Here is an 11019-nt window from a genome sequence, read left to right on the forward strand (position 1 = left end):
TTGAGTGCACTGTACTAAACTAAATGTTAAAAGTCCGGCATCCGCTGCTGCTGATTATGCGTGTGGCACCACCCAATAGCGGTTTCGAGTTCTAGACACGGCCTGTGTTGCGGCTTTGCTTTCTTGCAAACAGATCTGTTCGCTGTCATGGATTACGTTCATGACATGCAAAATCATGTCCAGTGGTGTTCGTCGTGAATTAATTGCTCAGGTTTTCTGTGAGATATCGCTCTTAAAAGCTTTACTGCGAGGTGTTAGTTGCCAGTTGTGTTTTAGCATGTGACAGAGCTTCCTTTTTTGTTGGTTTGCCTTTTCCAGGTTCACAAAGCCTTTGCTGAAAATACGACTTCATTATATCAATGTCCAGCTGTGCCAAGTTCTGTTTGGTTAGTCATCCTACTTCTGCTACCAATGGTCACACTGTTGGAAGTCATGCTAAATGGGATGTTTATTTTCTTTCACATGGTCCAGCGTTCACTGCGTATGACAGCCTTGCAGATGAGGTGCTATTGTCAGAATCAGGTGGCTACTGGGTTACATCAAGCAGAAATCACCAGAGCTTACAAGTATATGGTGTTGATCCCTTCTCCTGCTCACTGTCTTCAAGAGCTGCACCTGATTCCTCACTGTAATACTGTCAAGGTAAGTTCTGGCAAAGTGGATAACTTTATCACATTGATTGGCAGTATTGAATATTAACTGGGATTCATAGCGCTAAAACGACAGAAGGACGAGGAAGAACACGGGACAAGCGCTTATCCCGTGTTCTTCCTCGTCCTTGTGTCGTTTTAGCGCTATGAATCCCAGTTAACATTTACTCTTTCTGGTAGACTGCTGCGGTTGAACATCACGTGATCACTATGTGCTTAGTTTTTATCTCTTCGTTTTCTCAATTACAATGACCTACCAACACGCCCAAACTTCTTCCCTGCTAAAGTATTGAATATGTTGAAGGGGCATTCATGTAAAGTACTGGTAAGTCAGGCCAGACTGGTGCATGGACCTTCCATGCCATCAAAAAAAAATGTTTTTTTCATAAGTGCTCTTCCTTAAATTGTAAGTACCGTTTTCACTTGATTAGCTTGTAAGTAGTTATGTACTGTAATGCCAGAATGAAACCTGAGCATGAAGGGACAGTTGATAAAAAAGGTCTGTGGTAAGCAAGAGGTGAGAAGTCATCCTCGTTGCTTGTATATATATAGTACAGTAGAACCCCTCTGTTACGTTTTTCACGGGACCGTAAAAAAACCCGTAATAGCCGGGAAACACAAGAGCCGGGAAACAGGAAAAATTTAGAAATGGGGGGAGTAGTGTTGAACTGCACACAATATTATTTTAATTCTTACGTGTGAAAAAAGTAGTTTCGCCCAACAGCCGAAGTATCAATTGCGATAAGCTATACAAAGTAAGAATAGTAGTTTTATCATCCGTATTAACTTGTAAACATTTGCTTATTAACTAATTAACGAGCATGGTGTCAGCGCCCACAGGCAAACATGAACACATCACACTTGATGAGCGCCGACACGCGCTGTCAAACGCTGGCATGAGGAATTTAAGCGCCGCTGCAGAAGCGAGCAAAGTCACCTTCGTGCTGTTGCCTATCGCTTCAATGCAAACTGAGCGCCGAGAACACACAGCACGCACAAAGCTACGAGCTGCCGACGCACCTACACTGCGTAGACTCTGCCCCCACGCAGATCGCTTTCAAGATTCAAGCATCATACCACGCGACCGAGCGCCGCCGCGCAGTATGATGCCAGAGCACAACGCTGCCCACTATTCCTCCCCCCTCGTTCCCTCGCCGGTGCCTCGAGCGCAGCGGAAGGAGGCACGCTTCCTCCCTGCTTTTCTTTCTTTCGTGCGCGAGACGCGGTCGTCGGCTCCCCTCACACGCTTTCACTCGCACATACAGCATACGGGGTGTGGCAACGGCGTTATCGCCCTTGGACTTTATACGGAGCAACTGTGAGTTAAAACCAATTTTAAGGCCGCAACACGTCAGACACCATCTTTAGATAGCAAATGCGGATCTCAAGGGCCATTGCTCAAGGGCCATTGATCTCAAGGGACTTTTGCTAGTGGAAACTGAAAATACGTAGTAAGTGTCGCCCCCGGCACTTTGGGCGGCCAATGCCATCGTCAAGCAACCAAGCCAAGCGACATGAAAAGTAAAAATGGCCGCTAGGGCCTGCGCCGTGTGGCAGTTCACAACGTATGATGCGGGAACGGTCCCGCAGTTGCGACGTAATAGCGGGGTTACCAATGCATTGGGTTCTATGGGAGCTGTGCCGGGACCGGCCAAAAACGACGTAACAGCCGGGAAGACGCAGCACCCGGGAATGTAACAGCGGGGTTCTACTGTATTCTTCTAGCTGGCGACTCTATGCACTTGCGAAGGGGAAGAGGAAAAGAAAGAGGAGTGCAATGAAATAAGCAGATGACATATCTGGTTGTGACATAAGAAGGTAATAGATGCACTGTAGCTCCAAAGCGAGTACCAGAGCTATGTATCCATTCATAACCTTGCGATAGTCTTTGAAAGACACAGCAACTGAGGTGGCATAATTTCTCCCTCAATTTCGGTAAAGCTTTAATAGGTCTGGTTTCCTGTTCGAAGTTTCTACTGATGCGATTTCCTGCTGCTTTTGCCTTGATATATCTCGCAATGTCCTTCTAATGCATTCCCTATATACACACAAATTTTCCATTTCTTTTATTTGCGACTATGTCTAGGGTTAGGTGTAGGTGTGTGTGAATATTCGAAACTGTCGAATAACGAATCGAATAGGACACTATTCGATTCGATCTTCGATACGAACAGTATCAAACAATCAATATTTGTAAATGCGAGTATCTTTCTAATACATTTAGAATATTTCAAAATGGCGACTGTGCCCAAATAAACATAAAATTTACGCAAAAGTATGGTAAATTTTCACCCCCGCGGGGCATAGTATAGACATAAAACGTGAGAACTTGCGTAGTGGAGCAGGCTGTATCACTTTGGTAGCCATACTTTACAGGCTGTGCAGCAAGCATTCACCCTGCGAAGAGACTATTTGTTTTCTCCTAATTCTTCATTTGTGCATTTAATAAACAACGCTTCACACCGTACTAAGCAATGCCAGAAACTTGCTAACTTTAACAATACTGGGATGTAAACACGATTTTATCATTATTTTCACAACGGCTACTCATTATTCATAGACTATTCGAAAAGTATTCTGCATTCGATTTACTTCTGGCATTATTCGATTTGTATTCGATTTGGTCTTAAAAATCACTATTTGCACACCCCTAGTTAGGTGTCCGTTCAGAGCACTGTACAAGTCAGTATAGAAATCCTCTTCTGCCCCTTATTGGTAATGACATTACCCCATTTATCGGTGACCGCACGTAGGTTTTTCTTGCCAATGCCACGTCTACTTTTAGCTGATTTCATGCTTCCCTTCTCCTTAGCTGGTTCCTCTTGTTTCTTGGCCCTGCAAAATGTCCGTGCATGTCCCTCTCTTTTGTGCTGTTGCTTTCTGATGCACACTGCGAATGTCTGTTTTCGATGGTCGTTCTTGTATGCATTGTTTTGCGCATGTGTGCGGCGTTTCAGTGTTGGTTTACTGCATTGCTTGCCATTGTCTTATTCTTTCCAACATACTGTAGTGGTAACTTCTCATTGGCGCAAAAGATGACTTTATTACGCCTCCATTACTTCTAACTTAGCTTCGCCCTGCACTTGGAATTCATCCTCCTTCACTCACACAACCTGATATCTTTCTCATCTAGCCTGAAACAGTAGTCACTTCTGCGAGGCCGGCTTGACCGGCAGGTTATGAATGCATACCTGCCAAGTCTCTCGGATTACCCAGGAAACTCCTGGATTTGGATCATTTCTTCCGGTTGTACGGTTGACAGGAAAATCTCCCCAAAATTGTAGTTATGTCCCGTTTCTATCCGCGTCCAGTTATTTGTCAGGCCACATTAGCAGATAGAATCCAACCCAATCCAATCCAATTGAAGTTCATCGCGCAAAACATTGTTAAGAAAGTAGGGAAACCCTATACATGCGCTATTTCGTTAACCGCGGAGCCGCTCCTTACGCTGACGGGGTTGTTGGGTGCCCTAGTGGACCTATCCTCACTAAGCTAGCGAGCGAATGCCGCATTCTGCAACTAGCAACACTAGACTCTCCATAGTTCTCCTCGGCGTCAGCCGCTCTGGCATTGCATAGGCCTACGGTCAGTCATGGCCTTAAACGCAAGGAGTGCTAGTGCAAAAAGTGTCTTCAAGTATTTTTAATGTAGTGCTCAGCCGAAGTGACGCTGGTTATATTGTTGATACCACAGAGAAATGCAGAGTGCGAGTGGCAATTTAACATCGGGAAAAATACGAGGATGCAGTGCCGCTCGTCCATGTGTTGCTCGTCTAAGACGCTGGGAAACGTCATCCTCACAGAAAGTGAAAGAAATAAAATGTCTTATAATTAAACATTATCTGAAGAATTTTTGAACACCCGCCATGGTGTCTTAGTGCCTTTGGCATTGCGCTGCTAAGCATGAGTTCGCGGGATCAAATCTCGGGAGCAGCGGCCGCATTTTGATGGCAGCGAAATGCAAAAACGCCTGTGTGCCGTCCATTGGGTGCACTGTTAAGGAACCCCAGGTGGTCAAAATTAATCCGGAGTTCCCCACTACGAGGTGCCTCATAATCAGATGGTGGCTGTGGGACGTAATTAAGACCCGAGAATTTAATGAAATTTTAAAGAATTTTAGACAGAATTTGCAACAACGAAATGTTTGCAAAAGTGAGACATTGATGTTCATGTGGTCATTTGTATATCTGTAAATAAAATTGTAAGGAAGTCCTCCTGTCGACACTTGAAAATATAGACGTCGGCGGGGGGGGTGTAACCGACTGACCCCCCCTCGGTCGGAAGATCTCCCGGATTTAGTTTCTTCGAATTTGGGAGGTATGTGAATGTGTAGTTTTTTTTTATTGTGGACCCCGCCATTAATTCTTACCCTTGCTTAGGCCACTGAGCCATCCTTTTCATTAAAGTTCATTCTCTCTCTCTATTTCCACTTGTGCCTGAAGTGTATGTTTGCAGTATCCAGTAACAAAACAAATAAATAAAAAGTAAGGGCCCATAAAGGAATAACACCAGTGCCACACACACTGGCCAATGACGAAGCCAAAATATTCGTAGTGTGCTTTCTGCATGATGGTAAATTGAGATACAGCAATTAATATGCTTTTTTACATAGGTTTTTCTCTTCGACTTCTTTTTACGTTCCTTCCTGTTTTTCTAATAGTGATGCATTTGCCAGTTGTTGCTTTTTCCTGCATTGCATTCATTTTACTAGTGACACATTTTAAATTGCACCATTTAATTTTCAAATTTTATTATGTAGCTGTGGCTAGCTGAGATAACTTTTGCCAGGCACTGGGTATTAAAAGGGAGATGTGCTCCATTAATCAGATATTCTTTCTATATTTTCTGGATGTCATTTTGTGTTTTCAAACAAGTGGTGGTCACCGTGATAATTCAGTACTGCATTGCGTATATGTTATAACAATGGGCCCATTCACACTAGTAGAAGGCTCATCACCAGATGGCTTTTACATCATGAGTGTAGACTCATGTTGTTATAGCTACCTAGTAATTTCTGTGTGCACTGTGAAAAAGTTAATGCATGGTTATGCAGATATCCTGCAGTAGCAAACAAAGACGTCGTAAGCAAGGAACATGTGACTGTTGTAGCTTAGACAAGTTCTTCGTAAAAATTCATAACTTATGCAGATTGTTGTAGCTTAGACAACGTCCTTGTAAAAATTAATTTATGCACTTTACCCTTTTCTTTGTGCAGTACAAGACCTCCTTTTGGCACAGTTGAACGGCCTTTGAATTCGTGTATAGTGTGCTGTCTTGCAGTCTGTTACCGTGGTTGCCATCCCATTCATGCTGTTGTGACTTGTAAGTAAGAGTTCCTTTATTGAAGGGACCGACAACTGTCTGGAATGTGTCTTGAGATTATAGTGCCAATGGAAAGATTGTGACTCACAATGATAGGAACAAGCATAACTTTATCCCTTAACCTTCTCAGTGTCGATGTACATTTTCACGTTTCTATCCCACCATGTCACAGAGATCAAATGGAAATGTGAGGACCATACCAAGAAAGCATTTGCCATTGTCCACAGTCATTTCTCCCTTTTGCATAACCAAAAATAAACCGTTGGGTTCGTTTTATAATATTTGACAAAAACACCCGATGTTGGAGGTGCGCCACCTCTAAGAAAACCTGGCACGGAATAAGTTAAATAAGGAATTATATTTTTAATTCAGCAGTGAAGCTCGCGCAAGAATGATGGTGGGTGGGCGTGAAGTGACACTCTGTGGTGATGTTTCAGTAAGCCCTTGAAAGCCATGTCCATTTCTAAATAAATGTACTGGCCACAGTTTGGTGTCAAATGCTATATCTATAAAGTAAAAACAATGTTTATTTCTTGATATTGCAAATTGTCTCTGTCTGTGTAGTTGTAAACTGCAAATAATTGTGTAGAGAAGGGGCACTGTCTGTGTGCAAGAACGCTGTGCCATTGATTCACGGAGCACCACCGTCTCGCAAGCTTCCCGCAAGTGCAAAACCAGCCACTGTACTGCACCGACTTTACTGCAACGGCGTGCAGGTGTCTGCATGCCAGCTGACAGCGAGTTTTTGGGATGACCTCACTAGCTGTGCAACATGCACCGCTGCTCAGCTCAGTCGACTCGGTCAACTGAATTGTCGACGGTGCCTGCCTATCCCGCATTCACGAATGGCAAATCAAAAACAACCACTGATTGTCACAGAACACATGCGTGCGAGATCACTTAATTTTCTCCTCTTTGTAATTTTACTGAATAAATGAACGTACGCTCATGTCTGTTGCATTATAGGTGGCGAGCAGTCTCGGCTGTCTTGCAGTGCAGGTCAGACGCCAGTTTTGAATTGAACATGTCTTGTATTAGCAGCTCATGTTCATGCTAAAAGGGTTGAGTGGTCGTCGCTTGTCACAAAATATCTCCTTTAGACTTTGCCTCATTCCAGCTGCAAATATTTTTTATGAAAACACGTCATAATTTATAACTGACGTTTATCTCGTTGCGGGCGGTGATGCAGACCGGGCAGTCCAGCTGATGAGGGGCTGGCCAGACGTCATAGTTTCTCTGCGCAGACGTCACAGTTTCTTGGTTGTCCATTCATCCATTGGTTAGACACATAGGTAGCGACGGTTGCCTCTGTGACGCCTCTGAGTAACGGAAACTGATGTCGAAGGCTATGCTATTGCTGTTTGCATGCAACGGAAGTGATTGTTGGCCTCAAAAGATGTCAAGGCTGCCATGTTTTATTCTGGCGCCAGCAGGAACTTTCGCAACATAGAAAAGCGTCCATGACATCTCTACTGTAATAAAAAGTTGGTGTGGTTGTTTTAGGCTGCAATTTTAGCTATTATGCTGCCTAATCTGCATGTGTTTCCTATTGCTAAGCTTCTCTCGCCATTGATATCAGTTGTCACTGTTGCCGGTGTCTGTACACAGTAAGTAGAACAGTCTTTGCAGATCGAAAAATTATGTTTAAAAATTTCTGGACATTTCCTGGATGAACTGTTGTGGGTATAGATACTTCAGATAGTAGGCTTTCCATTGCCCAAAGAAAAGGGAATGCTTGAAAATCAGTTTTTCGTCTCTTTAAGGCTCCGATATCAGGCTTTAACAAAGGCACTCCCTCACCAGAACAGGAAATGGCCTCCCTGGTGCAGTCGCTACCTCTCTCATGACTCTTGCAGGACTGCACGAAGAATGATGGAATGAAAAATGATAGGCCTAACATTAAGAGACAGGAAGAGAGCGGTGTGGATGGGAGAGCAAACTGGTATAGCCGATATTATAATGAACGTTAAGAGAAAATAATGGAGCTGGGCAGGTCACGTAATGCGTAGGATGGATAACCGGTGGATCATTAGAGTTATAGAATGGGTACCAAGAAAAGGGAAGCGCAGTTGAGGACGCAGAAAACTAAGTGGGGTGATGAAGTTAAGAAATTTGCATGCGCAAGTAGGAATCGGCTAGTGCAAACAGGGGTAATTGGAGGTCGCAGGGAGAGTCCTGCAGTGGACATAAAGATAGGCTGATAATGATGATTATCAGGTTTTTTTATTCAACTAAAAATGTTTTCTTCTGTGCTGATGAGTAGTGTTTTCTTATAAGTAGGGAAGTGATGTAATAAAGATGCCAGTTGAGAGTAGTACTTTGTTCTGTCTCCTTTCTTGTGTCATCTTGTTTGTACCAAAATGTATTATTAACAATAAGTTCTGATCTGTCTGTAGTTGTTTGTACATTGCATATTTATGCATGTCTCTACTAAACCTATAACCTTCTTTGGCAAACATGGAAGAGTTGAATTCACTGTATAATTCTCTCAATATTTTTTTGACAGGAGTGGTGCTCTTGTGGTGCAGCCACCTTACCCTTCACACATGTAAAACTTCATGGCCACAGGTCTGTCATTATTGTTGTACAAAATTTCTGTTATCACTCCATTGCAGCAAGATGCATTGTTCACCATGTGGCTGTGGATCAGCAGAAGCATCCTTAGGTAGAATTGGCAAACTGTGCTTGTGTGCACCCATAGTGACAAGCTTGTGTTTGTGAGTAAACACACTGTATGACGAGTTTTCCATGTTGGATGGCTTGCCTTCAAGTAAAGGCAAGTATTTTGCAGAAAGCTACAGTGTGTCTGACACACTGCTTTCTCAAATAACCTCCACACTGCAGAAAGTGCACCTGCATAGGGGAATAATCCTATGGAAATACACGGTCCTATATATTTCGCTTAACATGTTTGAAAAAAGATTTTGCACTTACCGCTGCACTGTTCTTGCAGAAGTTTTGCAGAAGGATTCCAGTTTGGAGTCTACGTTGTTCAGTGTAACACTTGCGGCAGTTAATTGCCTGGTTTTTAAAAAATGTGCAAATTTGCCTTAGCCTTTGGGAATGCGAGCTGCTGCCATGACGGCACAAGCATAAACTTGTGTCGCAGCTTGCCAGCAGCTGCAGAAAGCAGCGTTCCAGGGAGGACTGCCGCATGTTGCAGGAGCAAGCAACACATGGCAACCTTCCCAGACCGGCAGCTTTCTGTAGCTGCCGGTAGGCGGCGACACAAGTTTAGGCTTACACCGTTGCGGCAGCAGCTCGCATCCCCATAAGCGAAGGCAAATTTGCAAATTTTTAAAAACCAGGCAATTAACTGTCGCAAGTGTTACACTGAACAACGTAGACTCCAAAATTAAATCCTTCTACGATATTTCGAGCAAGAGTAGTGCAGCTCATGCAATGGTTTTCGAAGTGTTACCACACAAAATTATCAAAATGGTCACCTCATTTTGTTGCGCAAAAAATGCAGTTCTTTCACATTGTAGCTTCAGCATCATACCCCTACACCAAGTTAACACGCTTTCTTGCTGTCTTCATATTACCAGACTAGATGGTATAAAGCTTTCTTGTGGTGTGTTGAGTATACTGCTAGTATGCTCATGAGTTTACGCATGGCATTTAATGGGATGGGAACATCATGCATGAGGCACAGCGTGATGTTGCACTTCTGTGTGCACTCTTATGCCTGGAGAATAACTATGGATTTGGTGTCATGGAAAATTACAAGCACGATTGACGGCTCTCAACTTGAATGCTGATGTTTGCATCCAGCCCTCATCTGTGTGACATCATTCCCTGCTCTTATTTATTGGGCAGTCTTATTTATGACAGCCATAGAACAGGCTATATCATCATGAAAGAATGATCTTATCCTACAAGTGCACTTTCAAATTAACTAAAGCATGATGACATCACGTGTTTGTGGTGGCAGCAGAAGGCAACGGCCATTTATTGCTATTGCTTTGTATTCCCCTCGTCAGCCAGTCAAGTTTGATGTGTACACACTTGCATGCCTGCAGCAAGTGTCTGTGTCTTCAAAATGTTTCCAAACAGGTTGTGCTGCTCAACTGGGTGCACACTATATTCAAGATGAATAAATCCTATTTAAGCGCAACAGATCTTTTTATGTTTGTCTTTGTGGGAGTCTTGTGAAACCCTGCGCCCCTTTCATGCATACATGGGTCACATCACCTCTAGGTGGTCTGAAGAAGCAGCTGTGTTGGTGAGAATTGTAGGTGCATACACTTATTTACTGCATGGACACAGTGACGTGTACATATGCTTTTTTTTGTGAACTAGTGTTAAATGCACAATTGCAAGCAGAAGTTAAAGTGCTCAGTAGAACGAACATCATGAGCCTTCCCTCTCTGTGAAGGTGGATGACCAGCGAACCTGTTAAGCACATGACACAGAATTTTTAACAAAGGTACGAACGCATTTATTGTCTTGATCGGTTGTCATCGTGAGGAAAAGTAGGCACACACATTTATTGTCATGATCAGTGGACAATTGGTGTTTGTGGCCCGCCAGCACCGATTGCACTCGCATCTGTTCTCGCCGTCGCTCTTGATAGGCGCGTTGCTCCTTGGGAGTCCGGACTATACGTGGTCTCCCCATTACGACAACAGATGAGAAGTGAAATTCAAAAGTAAGAACGGCAATTTGTCTTTCTGGTTTGTTTATATACCGCCACCACGGGGAGAGCGGAAGGAAACTAGATACGCAAGCGCTTGGAACGCCGAGAAAGAGAGGGCTGGGCAAACGTAGACATGGCCGGCGCGAGTCGCACAGCAGCAAATCTTTGAGAAATCTGTATTTAGGTAGATAGAAACTTCGTAGGTAGGTAGAAACCTGTAGAAACCTGGGAGTCTACTGATCTTAAAAATGGTGCCTATTGATAGCATATTCGAGGAACGCCAACCAGCCAGCTGTGGAAGAAGAAGAATGCGCGAGCAGTGGCACGAGCGCGTTGGCGCCGGAACTGAGGTTTTGCTTACACACACGAAAAATCTACGGAACCCTAGCCATAAACAGCTTCGCCTGTA

The 11019-nt window shown here is 43.7% G+C and overlaps 1 long non-coding RNA gene across 2 annotated transcripts; it reads left to right on the forward strand.

Moving 5' to 3' along the window:
• Positions 1-322: 322 nt before the first annotated feature.
• LOC125946788 (uncharacterized) lies at positions 323-10084 on the forward strand. 2 transcript variants are annotated; one of them, XR_007467881.1, is made up of 4 exons: positions 323-386; positions 472-642; positions 5865-5971; positions 8478-10084. It is a non-coding gene; the product is annotated as an uncharacterized LOC125946788 (long non-coding RNA). The 2 variants fall into 2 exon arrangements; XR_007467880.1 differs by lacking the exon at positions 8478-10084 and having other exon boundaries at positions 5865-7143.
• Positions 10085-11019: the final 935 nt, after the last annotated feature.

This window comes from Dermacentor silvarum, chromosome 7 (genome assembly GCF_013339745.2).
Source record: "Dermacentor silvarum isolate Dsil-2018 chromosome 7, BIME_Dsil_1.4, whole genome shotgun sequence".
NCBI classification, from domain to species: Eukaryota; Metazoa; Arthropoda; class Arachnida; order Ixodida; family Ixodidae; genus Dermacentor; species Dermacentor silvarum.